The following is a 25,673-nucleotide window of genomic DNA, read 5'->3' as shown; positions in this document are numbered from 1 at the left end:
GTTCTTGCCCACTCCAGGAGTTGATTTCCAGCTGAATCCTCCCCCACTTCCCCACCAAACGGAAGTGGCTCCCCGCTCAGGAAGGTTGTGGGCCAGGGCCAGCCTTGTGAGCCAAGTGGCAACAATACTGGATATTACTCAGTTGGTCTGCTCATTTGACTTGATGCTACCCCACTGAGCAGATCAAGTCACACCCCTCCAACCTTCCCTTTTCCACAGAGTCTCCCCGAAAAATGGAGGTGGGCTGGTTCTCACCAGGCTCTTGGCTTATCTTGAAGCTTGCTCCCCTTGGTATTTCAGCTAAGTATTCCGGTCCTGCCTTTCCTCTAGTTCAGACTGGAAATAGTTTGGTTCTACTTCAGGGAAATACCCACCTAGGAATGCTTTATTTTGGGAGTAGCAGGCTAGACCCTACAGTACCCTATGTTTCCAGCAAGAACATAGCAATCAAGGTGGATTTTTCCTATTGCAAAGGGGGGTTACTGTTTCTTTCCTATGGCTTGCTCCTTGGAGAGAGAACAGGATGCAAAGGATTAAAATCAAATAATTTACAAAAGTTAAGTGTGTAGAGAAAAAAAATGCAAATACATTCAAAGTATTCAGATGAGCGCTGCATATCTTGAGCAGATGCCTGTCCTTCACATCGCTTTGCTTTAATCAAGGGAAGGCTGGCGTTCAAAATGCCTTTGCACAGGAAGTGTGCTGAGATGGTACGCACTGTTTCCTGAGCGATGGAGGCACTGCGCACGAGCCCAGGCAGGCTTACCGGGACCCTGGAAACAAGCGGGCGTGCGTGCGTGCGCTCTGCCTCAGGGAGGGCGGCCAGCCATGTGCGGCGGGTCCTTTCCAGCAGTGGCACTGATACGGTGACCCGCCTCCTTGTTCCCTCCCTGCTGTCCCTCAGCCAGTGGGCCACGGCCTATTGTTAAGTGACTGGCTTGACTTTCTTCGAAAGTTCCTGCTGCTCTTAGCATTTCCGATGCCTTGAGATGTTGGCGCCAATTTTTGCATTTGATTTAGAGACCCAACGTTTGGATTTTCAAATGGAAAGACAGAGTTCGAACAGCAGCAGCAGCAGAGAAATTCATAAAGCTGGTCCATCCAGCCCAAAAAGACGGGCCAGTGTTGGCCTCTCCATATGTGAAAACTGCCATCAGTTCACACCCTGCTGATGAAAGCCCAGACATGCTGGGCAGGCCATGTTGCAAGGATGCCAGGCCACCACATCCCCAAACAGCTCTTCTATGGTGCGCTGTCTCAAGGAAAGCGATCGCACGGGGGACAAAAGAAGTGATAGAAAGACACGCTGAAAGCCTCTCTCAAGTCCCTGGTTATCGACACCACCTCCTGGGAGACCCTGGCACAAGACCGATCGACATGGCGCACGCTGATCCAGCAAGGCTGCCAAACTTCTGAAGTCGGAGGACGACCATAGCACAAGAGAAGTGAGTGCTCCGTAAAGCCAGAGTTGCAAATGTTGCAACAGTGGTGCCCGCACACGTCTGCCTGACATGTGGCAGAACACTCTGTGCCCATATCGGCCTTATCAGCCACGTGCGGACACACCGCGGACAACTCACAACCCGCTAGATGTCAAGGTCCTTATTCAAAACGATGGACGAACATCATGCGAAAAGAGAAACCGAGCCAAGAGTGGCCCTTCGGAAGAGCAATTCCAGTTCTGCAGGGTTCCCCAGACAGCCATGCCTCCTTCTCCCCACACTATTCCCTTCCCCGCCACCAATTTAGTGGCTGTTTGGTGGTTTCCTGGCTCTGGGGGTCTTCCGGGCCCTGTTCTGAAAGGCTGAAATGCCTCCCCTAAGGCTGGGTTACTTGCACTTGGAGCCTGCAGTAACCACAAGCTGGTGCTGTCGAACAGATTTCTGGCCCCACTCAATTTGCTGGCAGTACTTCCTTTACCCACCCCTGGAAGGAGGGCTCCACAGGTACTTCTCCAAAACTGAACGCAGCACTCTGGTTGAAAGAGGCTCCCCACCCAGATCTAGAGTCTACCTGGCCAAGGTGAGACGACCTAAGAACCTTGGTTCACAGTTCATGCACTAAGCAACTATGACGCACCAACTCATAAGCCCAGCAGGGGGCAAACCTTTAGGCGTAAGACCAACCTTCTCAAAAGCCTTCTATAGAAATAGGGAGAGCAAATGACCCAGCATGCCTTGGGTCATTTTTGACACACTAAACTCAAATTCCTAAACAAGTTAATAATGCATTAGAATTAAATGTAAATGCTAAAGCAACATTTGGCTCATAAATAATATCCATAAAGAAAGCCATCTTCCCCCTCGAAGGAATAAGAGCAAAACTGCTCTAAAAGCAGATGACGGTTGACCTGGGGAAAAGGTTTCACACACTCTTAAATAATATATGCAAACCTGCAATTCACACTGATGTGCAGTCATTTTTCTTGCTATGACACCACAGTTGAAATAATCCAATAGACAGGACAGAGTGCACTTGGCGAAGCCATTACTCAAACAAAGGCAGCCGAGATTTTTCTCTTTTAAAAAAGAAAAGAAAAAGGAATATGCAGCAATTTGGGACAATTTAGACAGTGATATTACTATGTGCCATTTTGCATTGCGATCAGCGGAGAAATTCTAACATCGATCTTTAAATATCCCAGCTAGTAAAACGTTGCCTGTGCATGGATTTTCCCTGCTCTTGACCTTTCTGATGCCCAGAAAAGTTACATTAAATAGTACAATGGTTATCACCTCTGCTTATGGCAACAATTTTAATATCAATACAGCTGAAGCTTTGAAAGAGCTATCCAAAAGCTTGCAGGCAACAGATAGGAATGCTTAATTGTCCAAATCTCTCTTTAACAGTACCACTTTTCCCTTCCAAAATGGCATTTTCTTTCCTGTCACTGAATAAATTTGATTGCTGCTCCGTGACACAAGGCTGGCTGGCCTGAACAAAATATTATGGAAATTGTTCCAGGCTGGGGTTGAGCGGACGACATCTATGCAGAAAAGAGGAACCTGCTTTTCCCCCCGGGAGAGCTAAAGGCACTATTCTTTTGAGGTCTGCGTGGAAAGTGTCACCACACCACTGCGGTGCGTAGTCTGAGATCTGCAGCTGTCAAGGACACCTCCGAAAGGGCCGTGTTTGGAACGGTGACATGGCAATGCCATGCCAGCACAGTCCTCTCGAGGTTGCCGATTTTGTTCATGGAATTCGGCCTCCGGATCAAATGCTCTCCAGATGTCTTAGTCCTGGGAGGGCAAAGGTCTGAGCTCCAGAAGAGTTTTGTATTGCCACAGCAGAAAACTATGTGATGAACCAGCAAGTCCTTCAGACACAGCCATCTTTCAAAGCTACCTGGCATGTCTGGAATAAACTCCTTCTGCCAGCAATTGCAGAAATGGGGTGCTGAGCAGGTCCCCCCAACCCGAACAGAGAACTGCAGCACTGCCTGGCATATGTGACAATTTCTGGAAATTCCACCCAGTCATAATTTTGGAAAACTGCTTTTGACAGACCAGTGGAAACAGCCAAATTGCGTGTGTGCTTGCAGTGCACAACTCCGTGACACCCGTGTTGCTTCCTTACACACACACACACACCCCGGGCCGTCTAGATGGGCGGTGCAGCTTTTTGTGGGGACAGGTCATGAAAAGTCACTGGCAGATTTATGAACTGCGCCACCGTGGCACTGGCTTGTCAGTTCGTTCACTGAGGAGCAAACACAGCAAAACGACAGACATAAAATAAGCAGTTAACAGACTGGCAAATTAATAAGCTCCGATGCAAAGGAAATTAGCTGAAAAGTGGCCCTTTCGATGTTCTGCATCCACTTGAAAGGGCTCCTTGCAATCTGTGGTCCACTTGTCCACAACCCGCTCGGGATTCTGGCTGCAAGAGGGATCAGGGCTCTGGCTCTCTCTGCGCTTGCATGGCTTGACCCAGTGAGCTGAGCCGAGACCAAGGCTTTGAACACTGGGGGATGCCAGTGGGCCCCTCCTTCGCGCTGGACCTGCCTGCCAAGCCCCTCGTGTGGCAGCAGAACTTTGCTCGCGCACTGGGGGTGGAGGCAGTGGGTGGTGGGCACATGGAGCGCAAGCAGGGTGCATGCCAGCCGGCCACGCTAGCTATACCGGTGCACCAGCTGGACTCGCTTCCTGCTGGGTGCCCACATCAATGCTCAGAGCAAGGCAGACTTAGGGCAGGGAGAAAGCGGGCCGGAGTCCAGGGAGCTTTGCTGAGCAAAGCTTATGGATTCCCGTCTCCAAATGGGATTCCTCACACATTCCTGCAACCAGAACTCTCAGTACAAATGTCATGAGCGGAGCCGGCTGGAGCAGGGGGTCAGACTAGATGGCCTAGATGGCCCCTTCTGACTCGCTCTGTTTCTATGTTAAATCCCTGGGTTTGCTACTTCACGATGCTAAGAGTGCAATTCCGTATATGTCCTTTCAGAAGCCACACTGTTCAGTGGGGAGAAGGCCTTCTCCCCAGAGAAGACAGAGGAATACAGCCCGAGAGGCACTGAGCTGAAATCCGTTCCACGCTCCCTTGTTCTTGGCTTACTGCTCTTCAACTGCTCCCTCTCAAATGCATGCCCGGCTAATCCACAAGGCAAGAAACAACGGACGACGGTTCATCCTGTCCAGTGAGCCGACCTGCTTTATTAGGGCAGCTTCAGAAACAGCCCAGCCATCCCACCTGCTGGGACGGAACTGCTTTGTGTGAATGGTCTCCGCAGCACACGCCCCAGATCTGGCACAGGGAGACTCACGTGAGATGTTCTGACCCACACGAGGCGGGATCAGGCAAAAGAGGAAAGCACTGTGCTGCTGACGGCTTACCGCTGACCCAAGGCCCCTGTGGGGATCCCAAGCCACGTGGGACGGGCCCCTCCTTCCTCTGCAGTGCTTGAACAAGGTCCCCCGAAGAGAGAGCTCTGCTGGCCAGGAGGACCAGTCCTGACTGCTCTTAGGTGGGACGTCTTCAGTGGCCCTCCGCCCTGGGAAGTCTTCTGTCTCCCAGCCAGTGCCATCAGCTGCTCCTGCCCTTTGTCCTCCTCCTCATCATGACTGGCCTGCGTGATGGAGGGTGGCAGGGTGCATGGAGGCCATATTCTCCTCCTCCTCCTCCTCCTCCTCCTCCTCCTCACTGCCATTGTTGTCCACGCAACAGCAAGAGGAAGGCAGAAAGCAGGCTGCCGTGGGGAAGGAGAGGACAATTCCAGGGGCGCGTGTTAGTGGGCCGCTGCCGGGGGGTGCCCACCCCCTGCCCTCGATGTCGGCCCTGCTTCATCCTGCTCCTCCCAGCACCTGGGACTGAGAAGGGCTCGCCTCCCCCCAAAACAATTTTGAAGCTCGCTCTCTGCCACTGCTAGGAGGGGCTGCTTTTGCTTTATTCACTCCAAGAGTGGAATCATTAACGGTTTAGAGATGGATGCTTTTATGAAGTGGGCGCTACTGCAGACTTGCTCTGAATATTCTTTCTCGCGGAGCGGAACGAACGGTTTTCTTCCCAGCCTTTTCCCTCTCTGCTGTGGACTGCCTTGAGCGGAGAGAAGATGAGAAAGCGCTAAGCAGGGTGAGTGAGCGATGAAGGCGACCTTTCCCTCGAGCTCCCCAGGTGCAAGCATCTTACAAAGGGATCCTGTGAGCCTCTTGTCTCAGCTCCCTGCCAGGGAGAGGCTGGGGCTGGAGACCTCCTCCATGCAAAGCAGGGCTGCACCGCTGCGCGAGTTGCAGAGGGAGCTGCAGCTCCTTGGCAGGAATCTGCTCTGCAGGCAGAGAGTCTGGGGTTCCGCCTTTGGCAGCTCCAGCCAGGGCTGGGGAAGGATCCTGCCTGAACCCTGGAGAGCGGGGCTGCCTGCCAGAGTCAGCGAGGCTGAGCCAGACGGACGAGTGGCCTGCTGGCTCCGTATACGGCTGCTTCTTCTATTCTCCACACCCCCAAGTAACCCTCACACAGTAAGCTACCGAAAGCTCCTGGCAAAGCAGGATTATTAAAAATGTGTTTTTCATGAATGGATCGTCTACGTCTTGTACTCCCTGGCATATGATGGAGTTTCTGAGACCCCGGGAATTGCTGCGGCAAAGTTTTGTCACGCTATCAGCTTACACGTAACTCTGCTCTTAGCAATGGCCGAGGGCCATCCATGGAATGTGTCCTCCGGTTCTCAGTCTATATTCCACCTTGAAAAAATGCAATGAACGGGACCCGAAACAGAACATCTAGCGAGAGATTCCATCCCGAGATGCAGGGATAGGAAGCTGGAAGCATCTCTCCGGGAAAGGCAGAACCGCACTGGCAAAAGGACAGTGACATACTGAATTCCGTCACCAACTTCATTCTGGGCTTTAGTGGGAGAAATCCTGATCAGAAAGAGGCCCAAAACTGCCTGGTTTGCAGAAGCCGGTGACGATGGAGGTCAGGCATTAACAGGGCTGCACCCCCGCCGCAGGGAGCCGAGGAGATTTTTCCTGATCAGGAGGAAAAGTTACAGAAAAACACTATTATTACAAAAGAGGATTAAATTTCAGAGCTGTCATTCTCTGCCATGGTTTTTTCGTTTGTAATTTTAAACCCCAGCAGGTAAAAAAGGAAAAAAAAAAAAGAAGAAGAAGAAAAGAGAAGAAAAAAGAAAAAAAGGTGGGGGAGGAGTTAGCCCTGTCCTTGGCTAGGTTGAGACAGCTTGCCTCTTTATAATAGGTTTCTTCAAGCAAAGGGAAACAGTAAATTGCAAGGTGATGGGGAATCTGATATATGTGCAAATTAAGAAGGTTGCTCTTAATCGCCCTGAAGAGGGAAAGCCTGCGGTGGGCTCACGCTGGCATCTGAACACAAAGGACCCACAATGAATTCTGCAAAGAATGAAATCCAGGCTCCCCTGTATCCAGGCTCCCTTTAATTGGATCTATCAGCCAGAGAGGACACATAAAGGGAAAGAGAACAAGGAAGGTGAGTCATCCATCTCTCCGTTTCTGGTTAACATGAGGAATCCTGCCCCCAGGCAATCTAGTTCTCCATTCCTACTATCTTAGGAGTCCTCTACTTTTAATATCATTGCTAAACATTTGATTTAGTATCAAAGGAGAAGTCCAGGACAAAGGAAGTTTGAGCTTCCAATCTACTTTGGATGGACAAAGCAAGGTGCAGAACTCAAGAGTAAGACATAAGTAAGGATGGAGTGGAAGAGTACGGAACGGAGTAGAAAGTCAGCTAAAGAGGAGCCGTGAAGAGTCAGACAAAAGTCTTGTTCTAAGACAACGCTTTAAAAAGCAATACCACAGCACAAATCTGAATACCCTTCCAACAGGGATCTTCAAATTTTGTCAATGTTACTTGAAGATGGTAAAGCACATCCGCTTTTCTTACAGAAGCCATCCAAAGGGTCCAAAATTAATGCCTCAGGCCTAGCAAAATTTTACTCTACAGATTTGGCAGTTCAGATATGAAGCTGTGCACTACACAATTCAAATCGGGCTGCCTTGAAGTCTTTCTGGTCCCTGCTGTAGGAGTAAATGGCACTGGAGGTCGAATTTTCTAAAGGGCATGCTTTTTTCAAACGAAGAAACCTTGGTTGATACAGGAGAGAGACCAGTTGCCAAGAGACCATGTCCCAAAACATTCATAGCTGATCAACAAAACGGCTCTGAGATCTAATGCAATTTAAGAAAATGTGTCCCTCTAATGAGAAGCGAGCATGTCCCTTTTATATCACTAATTCCTCGAAACACTAAAATGCCCGTGCCAGAAGGTCACTTCGTTTAACGGCGAACTCCAGCTAACATGGATGCGTGCTTCGCCAAGAGGCCTGGCAACTGCTGATTCTCGGGCTATTCATGGTCATTTATTCTTGGACATTGCTTTCCTTTGAAATCCAGGACCGCTCAGCGTGCCAACTTGCTTAGCAGGCAAAAATGGTTTTATTGATAACCATGGCATCAAGGAACCTTGTAACAACATGATCTCCATCTTCTTTTTCCACAGCTGCCAAGGACAGACCTTTAGGGATGTGAAAAGGGGAGGGGGTACAAAGCATGGCCCATAATTTGATGAGAGTTTGTGAAAGATACTCCCCGAAGTTATGCTCATATTTAAATGTCCATCTCTCTGCAGAGCTGCAGGCTGGGAGATAGTAGTATTGATCACTACCAGATGAGGCAGAGGCAGACAATCCATAGATAATGAGGCTGAATACAGTTTACAGTACTCAAGAGCTGACTAATTGCAGAAGGGTGCTGCAGGCATTTGGAAGTAACGGGACTCAACCCCGAGAGGCCTGTTGGATGCTTATGTTGAGCCAGAACACACACACACACACACAGAGAGAGAGAGAGAGAGCGAGCGAGCGAGCGAGCGAGCGAGCGCGCATTATTAAGGCTCTGCTAAAAGACCCAAGGCAGCCCTCGTCTGGGAATCACAGCTCCCCAGGGCTCAGCCAGCCAAAGAAAGCTGCCCTGGGCCTTATTGGGGACCGCATACACCCAGGAACACAGTGCACTGGGATCCCCAAAGAGCAAGAGGAAACAGGATTTCTGCTGCATCCACAGGCTCTTTTGCTTGCCTCTCCAGCCACTTCCTTCCTGGGTCCTGGTTTACTCCAGACACACATTTCAAACCTGGTGAGATGCCATTAACCTCACTTCTGCACTGCATTTCCACCCACATGTCCCATTTCTAGCATCTGAAAGCAACACTTGGTTCCACCCTGAGGCGTATCAGAAACCTTCATTATAATCCTCAGTTCTGGAATGGAAGTCCACTCACAGTTCCAGCCACAGCACACCTGATTGTGCCGTTTAGGTGACTCTGATTTCAAATTCGCACGGAGAAATTTCTCCTTGGACTACCTCCATGCAGTGGTAGTGAAATTTTGCAAATTTCACATTTGCAAAAGTAAAAGACAACACCATGAACTGCTGCCTGAAAATTTTGAACCCTACTGAATTGGGGGCATAATAACTTTTGACCAAGAGTGATTTGGGGGCAGTCAGCATGCAGCATCTTAAGCCTTTGAGGCTTAGTACCAATGCTGCTTCGTAACACATTCCATGTATTAAGCAAATTTCAGAAAGTATGTTCGGTAAATTGATGGAGGCAACTATTTGAAACCTTTTTATTTCTAGAGCAAGTAAACTGTAAATATTTTAATGTTAGTTTCACCATATATGATCTGAGATCATGCAGAAGAAGAAATTCCCCAGACTACAAATTTTGTTAAGAGTGAGATGAACAATGAAACTATGAACTGGTTCTGCGGGAGAAGTGACTCAGGAGACCAGGGTCCAAGTCCCCGCTCAGCCATGGAGCCAACAGGGTGACTTTGGGGCAGGCACTGATGCCCGGCTAAACCCACCCCACAGGTCTGTTGTGCAGATAAAACAGAGAGGGAAAGGGGTATTGATGGGTTTCCTGCAAGAGGAAAAAGGCAGTCCTTCAATGCGACGATAACAGGGCCCAAGCTTCTCTCTGCTGAGGCAGATACTCCCTGGAGGATTTTCTGCGGAGAACTGCTTGCCATCATCCGTGGCAAGACCAGCACCAAGAGGCGAGTGGCGTTACCATTTCTCAGCTGCTCTCCTCCCTTCTCCTCAAACCAGAAGAGTGCAGGATATTTAAACAGGGTCTTGCAGAACCTCTTTGTGCACTGCAGCTCGAGGCCCTGGTACCCCAGTGGATCCTCCCCTCTCCCTTGCAGCCCCCCTGCACTGCCCCCACATGCCAGCTCTGAATTTGTGCTTGCAAATTTTCTCTGACCTCGGAGCACAGACAGCATCCAGCAGCCAGAACGGTTTCTAGTGCTCGCTCCACCTAAGGAGGTGGACTGCAGCCCGTGAAAACTAAAACTTGTGCCACAATAAACTGGCAATATTAGTTTCTGATCTCATGAATTGCTGCACCAATTCTATTTTTATCAAGGGAGCGTATTTAACTTATGCTCTAAAACAGAGGCTGGAAGGAAAACCCTGAACTCCAGGTGGGTCTTGCGAAGAACGCTGGGTTCGGTGGACATTCGCTTGGTCCATCAGGGCTCTTTTTAATGAGATTAAATAAGAGTGCCTAATGAGACTTGCTTACCACAGACGAGTTCGTTCATTCATTCTTTCTTCCCATGTAGTATTTCCCTTATAACAAATTGTTGTCAGGGCAACTTTGTTATGTCTTAGCTGTCAAAAGACCCTTAGTAGGCACTTTTGCTGGACCACGGGGGATTCTAAAGTAAACCACGGAAGTCAGCTCACCCTGTGCTAAAGTGTGTGTAAATTAATCCCTTCCAATTTGCATGTTTCCAGGAAGCTGCACAGAACAAAGGAAAAGCGTTATCCTCAGCCTGAAAAGAATGCAGTTATTTCTTCCAGGGCGTTGCTGAGCCCATGCGTGTCTGGGAGACCCGCACAAGCAAATGGTGTGTGTGCCGAGCATTCCTGTGGATGCGATGCCTTATTCATAAATCCACGGCACCCACCCTGCGCCTCCCCCCCCCCCCAATAATTCCCTGCTCACTGTCGCCTGAGCCTTTCAATCCGGCTCTACAGGTAGCAAATTGAAATGTTTAGTGGTCCATTGCAGACAGATTGAATCTGAAAAGAATACGGCAATAAGAACGAAGGCCAGCATCAATATCATATGATAAAGCTCTCGTGCTCAAGATGGCAATGATGTCGGATGAATGACTGAGCATTTGTTAAACTCCTGCCATTGTGAAAGCAACCTATTATTTTCTTGGTTGTGCTCTGAAATGCCTCAATTGCTGACTGAACAGAGTGAGTGAGAAATAATACAGTTTGCTTTCTATGGCCCATGTTCAGTCGCCACTGTGGCACAGCGCACCCTCCAGGTCTTTATCAACAACTTTAAAAATATCCCCCCCCCAATTTAATTTTTCTCTTCTGTATAGAGCTCTTCTGATGTATGTTTTTTGCATTTGAAAGTTAGCTCTTTCTCTGTCTCTCACACACACACTCTCTCTCACACACACACCCCACCACACAGCTGCACACTCGCTCCACCGTAACATACAATGCCTGACAGCATCCAGGAACGAGACAACGGCTTCCCTTAAGGATTTGTCTCACAGAGAAAATCATAGCTTTAGAATTATCTGAAGGGTATGATGCCAGTAAAACCGAAGCGCTTTGTGATTAGGAGAAACAAGGGGCGCCTGAAGGCAATGGTAGGACTCTGGTCCTGGTGAAACGACCAGGTATGACCCGATCCAGTCCTGTGTTCCCATCAGAGCTGAGGAACGCGGAATCTGAGCCAGGAACTTCAAGGAGAGAAGGCAGAGAGCAAGGGTGCTTCTGCTGGAAAGCCTTCTTCAGGCACAGGAGGAAGAGGCCAGTCTGAGATCTCCCATGATGGGTAGGCGGTGGGAGGCCTTGGGGTTCGACAGACCCGGTCTCCAGACCAGGAGCCTCCTCCTTCCCACCACGGCCCCCACGTGCTGGCGCGTTTCACATGCAGAGAGCCCGGGGCACACAGAGGGGCATCTCACGCTCCTCCTCACCCTCACGATTGATGCACGAGGAGAGGCATGGGCACGGGCAGGCGGCAGGAAGCCCAGGGGACCAGCCGTGGGTCCCTGCCTGCCCACTGAGGTCCGCACGGTGCCCCTGCTCTGAACTCGGGTGCCCAGGCAGTCAGAAGAGCTGCTCTGCCAGCACCAGAGACTCGCACAACCCTCCTTCTCCCATGGTTAGTATACAACATCTGGCAGGCAGCTGTCCCCTGCCCCAGTTCTGGCTAGCGTGGCTTGTAACCACTGATCAAACGATTTCCGTCCAACATCACAGGGCTGTTGTATCTCTTTTAGCTCAAGGATCAAGTCCATGTCAAAAAAATTGCAGGGGTCACCACTGGTGGGCAGGAAAGAGGCAAAATTGTGTGTGGGGGTGCTAAAATGTCAACATGTTTCAGGGCAAAGCTCTCACTGCCAGTAGGAAAGATTTCAACCTTTAAGGAGCAGGGGAAAACATGAGGAAGTGTGGAAATGACCAAACTGTGGGTGCCTTGTAGAGGCTTCGGATCATGGCTGTCTGGAGACCCCCAGAGGGCCAGTGCGGAACCCCGGGAGTCCTGGATTTGCCCTGCTGAGACTGGGGCTCAACACCCTGACATATTGTGAATGGGTCCCCCCAAAACAGAAGGGTTGTGGTAGTGACTTCATTCAGTTTAGCCCAAGACTTAAGAGCAGGGGATCCATTTTGCCGGAACTCTTAAAGCCAAGGACATATACAGAATGCCTCTGCCTTACAACTTAGTAACCACAAGTGGGTTTTTCTCATGTCGGGGTTAAGACAGAAGATTTCTAGGAAGCTGGGTTATTTCATAATGTTCAACACTGCTAGCGGCCACCACAACAATGTGCTGTCTTGCGTGACTTCAAAACTGTTTTGGGAGAATGGAGGATAAAAGGACCTTCCAGGGCTGTTCCAGAGGCTCTTCTCCAGCGCTGGGAAGCCAAGCGCTGCTGCTCGTTTGCTTCTCCCACCACGTCCAGCAATGGAAAAAAGGGGGTGAACAACAAATAATTGTTTACTTCTGGATCTGTTCATAAGCCTGGCAGCACAGGGGGAGCGTTCCCCGAGGAGACCTACTGGCGCAACAGGGAGCACTGCCCGTCTTTTGTCTGTGCACACAGGGGAGCTTTTGACTGCAGCCAGAAGCGTCTCGAAAGGCAGGAGCGAACCACGGAGGGAGCAATGGGGCAGCTGGAGACTCGTCCAGCTGAGGACGGGGAAGCAGCTGTCGGGGCAAAACACACGCCTTGCCATGAGCCTGGCGCACTCCGTCCCCAGGCTCGGGATCCGAGCCGCCTCGGGCGGTCACCGTTTTTGGCGCATGCCCAGAATCGCTGAGCACGGGCGAGGCAAAGCTCCCAGCAGGCACAAGCATCCCGTGAGCCTCTTGCCAGCAAGTCGCAAGGGGTGGTCGCTTCGTGCAGCGCGCACATGAGGCTTGTTTACTAATGAGGGGAGTGGAGAAGGCGAGTGGACGGGAGCAAGCCTAGAGCAGGGTCCCTCACCAGGCACCCTTTCCCTTCCCTGTTCTAGACAATCTGCAATGACTGGTGCAGAGCGCTGCTTAAGTGCATGAGCAACCTGCCAAAGAGCCCCTGGCCCAAAAAGCCACCACACGCCAAGAGAGTTTGGGGCCATCAGGGAAATATCACCTGGCCCGAATGAGATGAGAAACAGAGCGAGCCAGGAGGGGCCTCCCGGGCCATCTAGCCTGACCCCCGGCTCCAGCCGGCTCCGTTCACAACATGCCCACCATGTGCACGTCCAGCCTCTCCTTGAACACCCTCACCGATGGGGCCTCAACTGCCTCCCGCGGAAGCCCATTCCACACCCTCGGGATCGTGCAGATCGGCTCTCCAGGTGCCCAGCAAAGCTCTTTCCTAGCCTTCTGTTCTGAGATCCTGTAACTCAGGGTGGGCAACACCAAGCTCGCAACGGCCACTTGCATAACCCTGCCCCCATGCCCCCCCAAATCCCAGTGATTCAGCTGGGAATGGCTGTCTCCAGGGAGAAAAGAGGTGCACGAGGCGTTGTGTTTTGCCAAGCGGGACATGTGCGTTGCGCCTCCCTGCCTCCTTGCTCCCCAGCAGAAGCATCCGGCCCCCACAGCGTTCCAGTGCGGAGCCCCGCTCCTCTGAACTTGCACCCCGCTGCTTCAGGCGGAGAAATCCGGAGTTCAGTTCGGGCTTTTCTGTGTACAATTCATTTGCATTAGCAGCGCTAGGACACCTTTCTGCACTCATTCTAGTTATTACTCTATCCCATGTTGCTTCTGAGGCCCCTGGACTGGGTCTTTCTTAGGGACCGAGATGACCACGTATCAAGCACTGTTTAGTGCCAGGAGGAATGGGGGTGGAGAGGCAAGGGCTTCCTAGCTTCTGAAGGAAACTTAAAACCTCTGAACGGTTCTTTACTCTGCAGCAAAATAAGGTGGAAGGGTGGTTGTGCCTTCCCTCCGAATGGAGGAAAAAGTTTCATTTTTAAATGTTCTGCCTCTTGTGAGGCATGAACTTCCGTCCGTTGCTCTTGATTCTTCCTACAGATTCATGGGATCTCGCCACTTCTTCCGCCTCTACAAGGCCTAACCATTTTTATCCCTCTGGTCTTTTCATGGAGTGCCAGCTTCTGAATTTTCACTAGCCCAGGCTGCTTCTACTTAAACAGAATCCTTTGATAGTGGTTTAATATAACGGCCCACATATAATGGCTCTTTCGCGGCTGCGACATGGAGCATTTTTCCTGAGAACAATGCGATTTCCCTGGGAGTGGAAAAGGTGGCCGGTGGTATAATTTAATAAGGACTGGGCATCTGGTCTCCAGAACAGTGCTAGAAACTCTGTTGCAATCGGCTGAAATCAAAGCAGGATTTCACTGAGATGCGAGCCCTTCCCTGCTTTGTGGCCACCGCGGGGGGGGGGGGGGCATCGGATGATTTCCCATTTCAGCACATCACCATATCATCTCAGAGAGAGCTATTTATGCTACTTATTATTACATCTTTATCCATCCATCCCCCAAGGAACTTCAGACGGAGGATATTACGGTCCATGTATTTTTATCCCCATGGCTATCCGGTGAGATTGCCTCTGCTGAGCGATTGTGCAAGTAACAGAGATCGTCTGATTTCCTTTTTAAAAACACGACACAGTGCACTCTACTTGGCTAAACCATGAACAACCGAATTCTGGGTTTTGAGGCTGGGGATGATGGGAGCTGCAGTCCACACTGTGACCAGGGAAGGCTGGGCCAGACTAATAGCTTCTCTTCTTTCCTTTTTTCACATCAGGAACTTCTCGCTAATTCAAAAACATATTCAGCGTTGACATAAGAAGCAATCTGGCATGCCTGTCTAATGTCTAGTCTCTTGTGTTACGGGGACGGCTCCCTGTGAGTACTTCATTCACACACGCGAGTGAATCTGCATCCATGCACACCGATGCACAGAATGCCCAGCAACGGGATCTCTGGCGGAAACACAGAAACAGAGCAAGTCAGAAGGGGTCTCCCGGGCCATCTAGTCTGACCTCCGGCACCAGCTGGCTCCGTTCACAACACGCCCACCATGTGTGCTCGGGGGTCACATAACTAGGGCCACCACACGGTATATCCGTATACAACAACAGATGCAAGTGCAAAACTCTGCCAAGTACTTAGGAAAAGATTGTTGTATTTCACCAGAAAGTTTATTTATTTATTTATTTGGAATTTTTGTATGCCATCCCGTTCGCATAAGCCTCGGGACGGCTTCCAACATTATAAATAAGTACATGTATAAATACATACATATAAAATCTAGATACATCCTGGCTCAATATTTAAAACCAATAAATAAAATCAACAATTATTAAAATATCGTTTAAATAAAAAGGTCTTGGCCTGGTGCCAAAAAACAAATAATGACGGCGCCAGGCGGACCTCTCTGGGGAGTGTGTTTCATAGGTGGGGCGCCACCGCAGAGAAAGCCCTCCTCCAGGCACTCACCCTCCTAATATCTTTCACGGAGGGTTCCCGGAGCAGGGCCTCTGCCGCCGATCTCAAAAGGTTTGTGCACCACAGCCTGGCACAACGCTAGTCAACGGTGGGAGAAGGGAGACTTCCAGATGATCCAGACTTCAACTCCCAGAAGTCCTTGCCAGAATGGTCAATGCTCAGGCAAACTGGGAGCTGAACTTCAAAACATCTGGAGATCTACTTTATGCTCACCACTGCAGGAGACGATTCCCAATCCTAAGAATGTCAAAGGAGAAGAGGTGGGGGATTTATGGGCCCCCCGAAAAAGTGCAGGGAGGGCACTAGAAAGAGTATGACTCTCTGGGGACCCTGGTGCAACAGGGAGAATTCGGGGGCACAGCGGGAGCTAGATAAGAAGGATGACTTATGAGACTGTGTGATTAGCCAGAGGAAGAGGAATAAAAAGCCAGACTTAGGGATGGGTGAGGATTTTTTTCAGGTCTGTGCTCCTAAGAATTTGCCAACCTTCTCAAAAGGACTATGGGATTAACAAAATCAGTATGCAGGGAAAGCCGAAAATGACAGGTTTGTCCATCCAGGCCCAAGGATATGTGTTCTTTGCTCTCAAAGGTGGGGTTTGAATTTCTGTCTATTCAACCATGTTGGTGTGTAATTAGGTTGCCATCTATTTTTATGGCAGGTATTTCTATACACCGGGCAGGTAAATCATTGTGGTGCTCTGTGTGCTGGGAAGAGGTATGCCTGTTGAGTCAGCTTGGGGCAGGGGGGTGGGAATCCGGCCAATGTGCCCTGGACATGAATGTACAAAAATGCATGGAGTTCTTTCTATTCAAGAGGGAAACAACTTGAGCTCTAAACACTTCAAATTCAGGAGAAAGCCAAGCCAAAGTCCCCTACTTGAGAAGAGCAATTTTTGGAGCTTCACTTCCTGGGTGGTCTTAGTCACCTGGAAACTCGCAGAAGGTATAGGTTACCCAGGCTTCTATAGGCCTCATGTTACAAACTGACAATCGGGTTGTCACCTCCACTGGTTGCCTAGACTCAGCCAAGAAACTGGCTTTTAAAGATGGTGATGGGAACCAGTCACTGGCCACATCCTTGCTAGGGATGCGTCCTTGAGAGCCAAGAAGGTTGTGCATTCCTTCTGTACTAGGAAGCCCAGAGCCTCACACGGTGCACAATGCAACGCTAGAATACAGTGCACAAAACAGAATTTAGAGCGGGGGACAGTGAAATGAAGCCCCCGTGTAAACTAGAGCCCAGAAGCACATGGTGTCTCTTCTTCCCCCAAGTGGAAGCAATGCCTGGGAAGACCTGGAGCTGGACAGCAAAGTAAATGCCACCCAGATAGAACCTCCAAAATTCCATTTTCAGCTCCTCTAGCGAAAAGGTGTTCAGGTACTGAAACTGGGCAAGGTCCGTGCCTGAGATCTTGGAGAGCTTCTGCCGATCAGCGCAGATGGAGCTCAGCCATGGCTGTACAATCCATGCAGGTCCGCTTTGCGTCTGCAGGGGCATGGGTATTGTGTGCGTGGGGCCAGAGTGAAGGTCCCACCTCCAACCACAGAAGAGAAGCTGCAGCCCTGTCCAACTGTTGGGGACAGCCAGAAGAACCTGATCGATGGTGCCAAGCCTTTGTCCAACCCCGTCAAGACGTTCTCAGGAGATACTCTGAGTTGTAATTAAAGACACAAAAACTAATGCGGGCTCCTGCCCTTGAAATGTTCGGATCTGCCTGGCTGCATGTCAATGTGGCTCGGAAAGCAGGAGAAGCCATGGAGCTGAATGTGTTACTCGGATTATGCTTTGCAGACAGCTAATTCAATCTCAATCGGATTATATACCAAGTGCTACTGAAGAGTGAGGAAAGACATTCTCCATTTCGCAGGGGCTTAAAGGTGACTTCCTTTCAAATTTTAACTATCTGAGAAGCTTATAGAAAAGCTTTCAATAAACCAGAAGGGAAGCTGTCTTTGCCCATTTTGTGTCCAAACTAGATAGAGGAAAGGGCTGCCCTTTAATAATTTGAGCAGATGCATTAAAATCTTGAAGGACTTGTCCCCATCCATCTCATGTGCAAAACATCCTCCCCAAACAACACGTACAAGAAAGAAAAAGACAAGCAAACTACAACTGAATTATTCCTACTTTATATATTGCATATAACATAGTGAGGTGTAGCAACGAAGTCCAGAAACGCCACTAGTCTTTCAGCCCGCACAGTCCCGCCAAAGTGATTTGTGGGAAATTAACCCCAAAAGGGAAGGAAAGCCCCCCCCCCCAGCTCTCACCCAGTGCACAAAACTCTGTTTGTGTGATCGCCTGGCACCAAATCATGTTCTTCATCAGCAATCAGGCAAGCGCGTTTTTGTGATCCTGATATATCCACACAGATGAAACACTAAGAGGTACGACTTGTAAGCTTGCAATCTAAACTCAGATGAAGGGCAAGGGGAAAGTTTTCCTACCTGTGAGATTCTGTGGACAGGGCTGGGGCCTTCACTGGACTGACGTCGGCTGCAGCTCAAAGCCCATGCTCTAGAAACACCGGCGCCCATCTACAAGTGCCCCAGATTTCCTGACTGCCCAGATGCGATGTTCTGACAAATACCAGTCTTATATTAGGTAAATTTAAATAGCACAGATAGAAGGGGTTCCCAATACATTTTCAACGGAGGGGTTAAGACCAGCAATAAAAAAGCCCTGTGTCATGAAGGAGATTTATTTCACCACTTCAGTACAAAGCAAACACCATCTCCCTGTCAATAATTCCATCTCCCTTCAAATAAAACTTTATTCATTTAAAAGCCACGGCTCGATTCTCTTCTTTGGACTCTGCAGCCCGCAGTGACAGTTACCGTGCCGAATACTAATGAGCAGCATAATGGAGCGCCATTTCAGTCCCTGGTGCTCTCCAGGGAAGTGTAATCATCTCTGAACTGTCATTGCTAATGCAAACGACTACCGCTAATCCACTGGGGTGCTGAGCAAAAATGCTGGGAGCTATTGTTTCATGCCTGCCCCTCTCCCGTTTCAAGATCCATTTCCCTCTTGTAGAAGCCTCTCCAATTACATTAAATGCACATAAATAAAATAGATTAGAGCAACATACACACAAACTCATTAGGTCCACACACCTCTCCCCCACGTAATGGATTACCCATGGCAGGGACCTAATGTGATGTGGCTTTTTTGTAGGTTTCTTATGAAATGGCACAGTTCCTGGAAGGGGTTTTCCCCCCATTCAGACAGCATTTCTAGTTAAAAAGTCCAACTTCAGAGCATTGGATCCAATTTGCTTGCGTCGCTGATACCTGTGTTCGATAAAATGGAAGAAATTGTACCATAAAATGCAACCAAGAGGGTCTAGACATTTTAAAAAAGGAGGTACCACCAGAAATGGCCCAGATCCTCAGTTACTGACAAGCAAGTCAGCTGAACGGACATCAGTGGGGTTGAGCTAATTCACACCAGAAGAACTGACTGGATCTAACTCAGCCAAAGTGTGAATGAAGCTATTGGAGGATACCTGCTACTTAATCACAACACAGCTGCACTTTACTAATGAGGTGCAAATTAGTTTTTAAACTACTCACTGAATGCTACGGGGGTCAGGATGCCTGTCTAATACCTTTGCACCTCCTGGACACAGAAATGGAACTAGCTGCCAGGGAGAAAGGACCAAGTCCCCAGTCAGGGTTCAGTTTAAAAAAAGAAAAAGTAATAATAACCCAGCATCTCTCAGTGGCAAAGCACCAAGCCTATGAAACCTAGATATCTGGAAGATGGTGTGCCTACTAAGGTAAAGGTCTTCAGATTTGTTTTGATTTTTAAACTACATTGCTTAAAGTTAATTAATGTAACTGTATCCCCATGAAGCAGCCTTTTCTGAGCAGTGCCTGGCTTAGCAGTCCAAACAGTCGGAAGCCAGCGCTATAGGCCTTCTTCCTCCCCCTTGCTATGGGGCAGACGTTCTGCAGAGGCACGCGGTACACCAACTCCTCCCTCAGGTGCGATGGCAGGAGCCACGCCAGCGGGAACGCCTTCCTTCAGACAGGGTGCATACGATGCCTCTGTCTTTAGCAGCTGGGCGACTCTGCCTGAAAGCTTTGTTGCGTTACCGAGCAAAAGGCGTTGCCAACCCATGTCAAGCCCGATGCATTTGCTAGGAACGCGGTGGGTCAAGCCGCCAGGGGCTGCGTGTGGATAGATCCGTGCCAAGTGGCTGCATAAATATGCTAGAATCCCTGTGCACATGGGCACGCGAATGTAACTGGGGCCTGCAACCCCCCTTTCCTGCAGGACCGAGGCGGTATTTTCCTCAACTGAGTGATTAGCAGAGGGGGAAAAATATGTGAATCGGATGTCGGTCAGATGAGCAACTAGCCGATGGCAACTGTCTGGTGCCAGAAGCGCTGTGAGACCTTGGGTGCCTGGGTTCCTGCTGAGCTCTGCCAAGAAACATTCCCCTGTTGGAGCAGCGAGAGCCATCAGGGCAAGCCCTGCATTTCCCCCCCTGAGATACGGGCAGGCATTCCACAAATGCACCTGAGACGTGGGCAATTCTGAAGCTGAAATACAGCGTCAGAACGGCTGGCAAAAGCAAAATGGACAGATTCGGTGAAAGCACCAGGAATTCATGGAAACAGCAAGGCACGAAAGGACTGCGGGGCCCTTTGCATGTCTATTATGCAAACCTCACGAATACCTATTATGGAAGGATTCCACAAATCAACATGGCAAGCCGCCATTTCCGGCTGTGCAATGCTGCTCTGTTTGACAGACGGGGAAATAGTAAAAAGACACAAACAAACCCAGTTAAGAATAGTTTGAGGAACAGCAGTGGGCCGTGCAATGAGAAAATATGCTGATGCTCAGCCGACAATATGGCCGGGGTCAAGTAGTCGGGATCAGTTCTCCATCACATGGTAAGAACTGCCACTGACAGAATAATTAATAAATGCCCCCTTCATCTAGTAGAGCCTTCCCCAACCTGATAATTCTCCAGATGTGCTGGATTACAGCTGGGAATCCCGGGGACAGCGGTTTGATATATCTAGAAGTGGGCAGGCTGGGAGGGCCAATCTGTGAAGTTCTGGTCTATTTCTAAGTCCATCAAGCTATCCTGGAAGTGTTTTAGACCTCTCCCTACACTGGCACAGATGGGAAGCCCACCTCACAAATGAAATTTATTCTTCCTACAGTAGGTATCAACAGCAGGTATTAATTCCGCCCCCCCCCCCGCCCTGCACACAGGTTATCTCTACCTGCACCTTTCATCCACCTGTTAGCACTAACAAAAGGTGGCTAGTGGGAACCAAAGACACCCCCCCCCCCCACCGCCACCCTTGCGCATCAGGAGGCAGAGGAGGAAGGAAAGAGAGGGAAGATGGTTCGGAACAGGTGGGACCTATGAGGGGAGAAGGCCCAGGGAGAGCTTTGAACAGGGACACTGTGTACGACACTCAAGAGGGTCAGAGTGCCAGGGAGACGGAGGAGTTTCAGGAGAAATGCAGGCATCAAAATTACCCCTTGGTTTGTTTCTCCCCAAGTGTTTTATTTTCCCACAAAATAGTTCCTGTGGTGTGTGACTGTCTGATGTTTGCTCTCTCTTTGTTTGGCCAGCCTTTACGAGGCCTCTTCCTCCTCTCCTGCCTCGTCATGCTGTCTAGTGCCACACACATACGGTTAAGTTCTCCCACTATGCATTAATTAATCCAGGGTAGCAGCCAACTCATGACAACTTCTGTGAACTCATATCCCCACTTTAACCACAGGAATCTAAAACAGAAGTCCAGTGGAAGATGAAACCTTAATCAATCATATCAATGAGAATAAGCTATTGTTGCTTGAGCGAGTGATGGCCAGGCAGCTCCGAGCACTCTTGGGGGAAATGGATTAGCTGGATCCACTTCAGCTGGACTTCAGGCCCAGTCTGGGAACAGGAACTGCCTTGGTTGGCCTGTGGAATGGCCCTTGTCGGGTGAGGGACACGGGGAGCGCAACTCTGTTGGTTCTCCTGGACTTCTCAGTGGCTTTCCATACCACGGACCATGGTATCCTTCTGGAGAGGTTGGTTGGGCTGGGCATTGGTGGCACCACTCTGCAGTGGCTCCGCTCCTACCTGGCCAACCATCTCCACTTGGTAGAGCTGGGAGACTGTCGCTCAGCTCTTGCTCCCTGCTAGCTGCATCTTGAACCAACCAGAGATTCTGGGTCATCTTCAAAGGCAGAGCCACACAACTTCTGTTAACTGCCCGGAGAGCACAGCTCTCCAACCTGGACATCACCAGCGGGTGAAGACTCTGTCAACTGTACACTTCCCTGAGCAGAGTCCCGCCCTTCGGCTTATGCCACTCCAGGGACGCCAAGACCACCTGGGTTCCAGCCTTGCCCTGCAGGGATCCCGACAGCCGCGCCATCTTCCCTCTCCCCAGCCTCTGATGGTTTGGTGGTTCCCCAGTGCGTGCCCATGTTGTCCCTGCCCCACAAGGCTGGGATGGATCCCTCAAGGCTCAGTGATGAGCAGCGTGCGCAGTCCCTGCCCTTCTGCCTTCAGCTGTGCGCCTCTGCAAAGTGCTCCATCAGGTGTGCCGTAAACTACCGAGAGAGCGAGTGCACGCGGAGCTCCCTAAAGCGAGAGGCCAGCCCTCATTGTGTGTCCTCATTTCAGGTGGTTTTGGGGAGCAGCAACGTTAGGTTTCAGCTGTGTGACTGCACCGATGCGTTCAGGACAACCCACCTGGCTCCCCCGTGCCGGGTCTGGGTGGCCACCCCGGGCCTCTTTGGGAGGAAAGGTGGGAGAGCGGACACTTCCCCCCATTTAAAACAGGTTTATGGCTTCCGCTGCGATTTTATTGACTGCCTGATGTTGGAAGGGAGAAGAGGCTGCTTTGGGTGCTCATTCTCGGGGGCTGCTTTGGGTGCGGAAGAAATGGAATCGGAAGAGAATGGGTGGGCGGCTGCGAATGTGGGCCAAGCCAGGACACTGAGATGCTTCTCCCAAGGTGGGCAGGTGGCCTCTGAGAATAACCAAGATGTGCAGCTATTGGGGGGGGGGGTTGGAACAGGTGAGTTTCTCAGAGGCAGGTACAGCTCTTGACCCCTTGATGTGTTGTCGGCGGAGGAGGGCAGCCAATTAGAGGACTGATGTGCAAAGGCTCAGCAAGCTTGCTGAATTGCCATCAAATCCGGAGAGTGCTGGCGAGGGGGAATAATTATGTGAAAGCCTGAACTGAGGTTCTGATGGGCACCGGCCATTGTTCCACATAAATAAAATAGTCAATGCACAACCAGTGTGGAATGATTCAGAAATCTGTGACAGGAGGGCAGGAAGCTACACAGAAGTCATTCAGATATTTGTTTCTAAAACTTCAACTCACAAAATGAAATATTGACTGGATGACAGCCAGCGTCCAGAAGAAAAGGCTGCAAAAAGTAAAAATCAAAGGAAGACACAGGACAGGCTGCGCAGGCAGTGTAAATCACAGGGAAGAGCTGAGGTGGTGAAGCAGAGAGTAAGGCCTGGGGGGACTCAGATATTACTTACCCCTGAAGTTTGCTGGATAGCCTTGGACAAGATACACTCTATGTTCTCACACTCCCCCCACCCCAGTGGCCCACCTCACAGGGTTATTGTGCACTAAATGTACAGAGCATGATAAGCTAAAAGAATTTTATACTACAAGATGTGTTAATGACTACTGGCATAAATGCTTTAAGAAGAAATACCAAGAGGGGTGATAGTGAGATGTCCCACCTCCATGGCTAGAGCAGTCCATGATGAAGGACAGTAGTTCCTGGGTTACAAATGTTTGGGTTACAAACAACCCATACTTACAAGCATGTGGACTGCCAGAATCCCTAAATGACTATTTCTAGGGTATATGTGACACATTTGGCAGCGTGTCGTCAGCAGCTGTGCAGTTCCCTAGAGATATTCATGGCTTTTCCCTAGAGATAGTCATGTCCATCTCTAGGGACCTACACGATGGGTTTGGTGACGCACCATCAGTGGCTGTGCAGTTTCCTAGAGATACAGCAGTCGTAGCTTTTTGTGCTACAGAGTTGGCTCAAGTATGCCCAAGCCAGTGTTTTGGGCATGTGTAGGGCACGTAGTTCCCCTTTGGTTTTTCCACAGCATTTGCCCTTGCAACCAGGCCTTCAGCTGCTACGAGGCCATTTATGATGAGAAAAGAAAATGGCTGCACAAACAACCCTTGAGGCCGACTTCAAGGAAGTGACTCCAGTGCTAACCCCTCACCCCTCTACTCTTCAGTAACAAATCAAACCCTAACTCTCCAGCACTGGGTCCATCTCCATCGTTATCAGCTAACGTTAGGCTTAAAGTTACCTCAAGCATGTTCTAAACTGTTTTAAGAACTATCTCTCTTGTTTGTTTTGTACAGTACTATATACCTCCACAATTACGCACAGATTCTCTCTCTCTCCCCCTTCAGTACCTTCAGTTGCTTTATTATTACTGCATTACTACTACTACTATTACAATGCTGTATTTAAGAAGTTTTAGTGAATATGGAAGCGTTTCTTAAGTGTTTATATTCATAGAAAGGTAAAATATATACATATACTAAAACAAACATTTTTGTTTTAGTTATACGTATATATTTACATACAAATACGTCTTAAGGATATCCTCAAGAATGGAACTCATCTGTAATGTGGGGGTCACCTATAGTACATTTTGAGGAATTCAACTTGGAATTAGACTTCGGATTGCAATTCCCATAAGCCTCAGCTAGTATGGCCAATGGTCAGGGATTCTGGGAGTTATTGTCCAAACATATGGACAGTAACAGTTGTAAACAGCCCCAAGAGCTTTGGCTGTGGGGTGGCAGATAAATGAAAATAAATTATTGTTCTCATTATTATTATTATTGTCCTTGTTCTTCTCCTAGTTGGATTTGTATTACATTGACAAGGATTTCAGGCAGTTGGCGCCGAAGTAAAGTCGCTTAACTTTGACCCCCACCACCCAATTTTCTCAGTTCTGCTCCAGGATGGCCACATATGGAACATTATTGCCATGTTCCTTGAGGTTTTTTATAAGCAAGGCTCAAGAAGTAAGTCTTGTACTATCAAGAAGGAAATGTTTTCTCATTTCCAAAAGCCCATAAGCAACATCCAGCAATAACAGAGATATTAGCAGGGAGAGACTGACTCTGACCCACCGAGCCGACTCGCTTCCACAGACCTCTGGAACAACCGTCATCCTCCTCCGCGTGACCTGATCCTGGAGATACGAGGAGCAACCCCCTGAGAACTAAGGTGGCTTTTCTACCTACCCCTCAGGAAAAGTTCTAGAAGGAAAGTATTTGATTAATAATATCATGATTACCTGCAGGCAGTTAGTACCTGCAGCTTTTTTTCAATTCGATGAGTGGTCTTTGAGGTGGGGGGTGGTCTTCTCGGACAGATTTGCCATCAGGAAGCATTTAGTTAGCCACGGAAGGAAAAAGGAGGGAAGCTCTGTGCTCAACCATCCCATAGTATGTGCAGAGCAGATGAGTCAGCAGCAGATGAAAGCAACTGTGGATAGCTACAAACACAGGTATGTGAAACAGGACGTGGTGAAAACTTAGAGATGTTTTTAAATGATTATAAATCGATTTGAATTTGACTTTAGAATGTTAAAAAATATGTGGTAGGAAGGCTGACCCAGTCAATCCGATGTATGTGATGTCTGATGTTGTTACTTTAAAATTTTAATAAAAAATTTATAAAACAAAACAAAACACAGGCATGTGGAAGAGGAACCCCGTGCTTGTTTCAAGTTGCAAAAACAAGGGGAAGGGAGAGCAGGCGCTAACATGGGAGCCATCGGGCGACAATGACAAGCCACTCTCTGAAAATGTTGGGGATCTGCTGCGGCCTCTGCAAAGAGACACGGAAAACATTAGATATGCTGGCAGATACCACCGTATCCAGCCAGTTCTCTACCATCTCCGGGCCATCCAAGGTGCTAACACTTGTGTTGAAAGCCCCAAGTGGCTTGGGGTATCTAAAGGAGCGCCTCCTCCCACATGTGGCTCCCTGGCCACACAACCGCCACCAGAAGCCCTCCTGAAGGGGCCCCCTCCTCAGGAAATAAGGATCTGCCCCCCCCCCCCGCAAATCCCCGTGAACAAGATAGAGCGCTTGCACAATATAACCCCTATATGGAAGCACGGAAAA

The 25,673-nt window shown here is 49.4% G+C and overlaps 1 protein-coding gene across 4 annotated transcripts in view; it reads right to left on the bottom strand.

Moving 5' to 3' along the window:
• Positions 1-25,673, bottom strand: part of EXOC4 (exocyst complex component 4) — a 394,149-nt gene that overhangs the window by 120,307 nt on the left and 248,169 nt on the right. The window lies entirely within an intron of this gene.

Source organism: Varanus komodoensis, unplaced genomic scaffold (genome assembly GCF_004798865.1).
Source record: "Varanus komodoensis strain SLA01 unplaced genomic scaffold, ASM479886v1 scaffold1, whole genome shotgun sequence".
NCBI lineage: Eukaryota > Metazoa > Chordata > Lepidosauria > Squamata > Varanidae > Varanus > Varanus komodoensis.
Note: the sequence above shows the minus strand (reverse complement) of the source record. Positions and strands in the feature narration are given on the sequence as shown.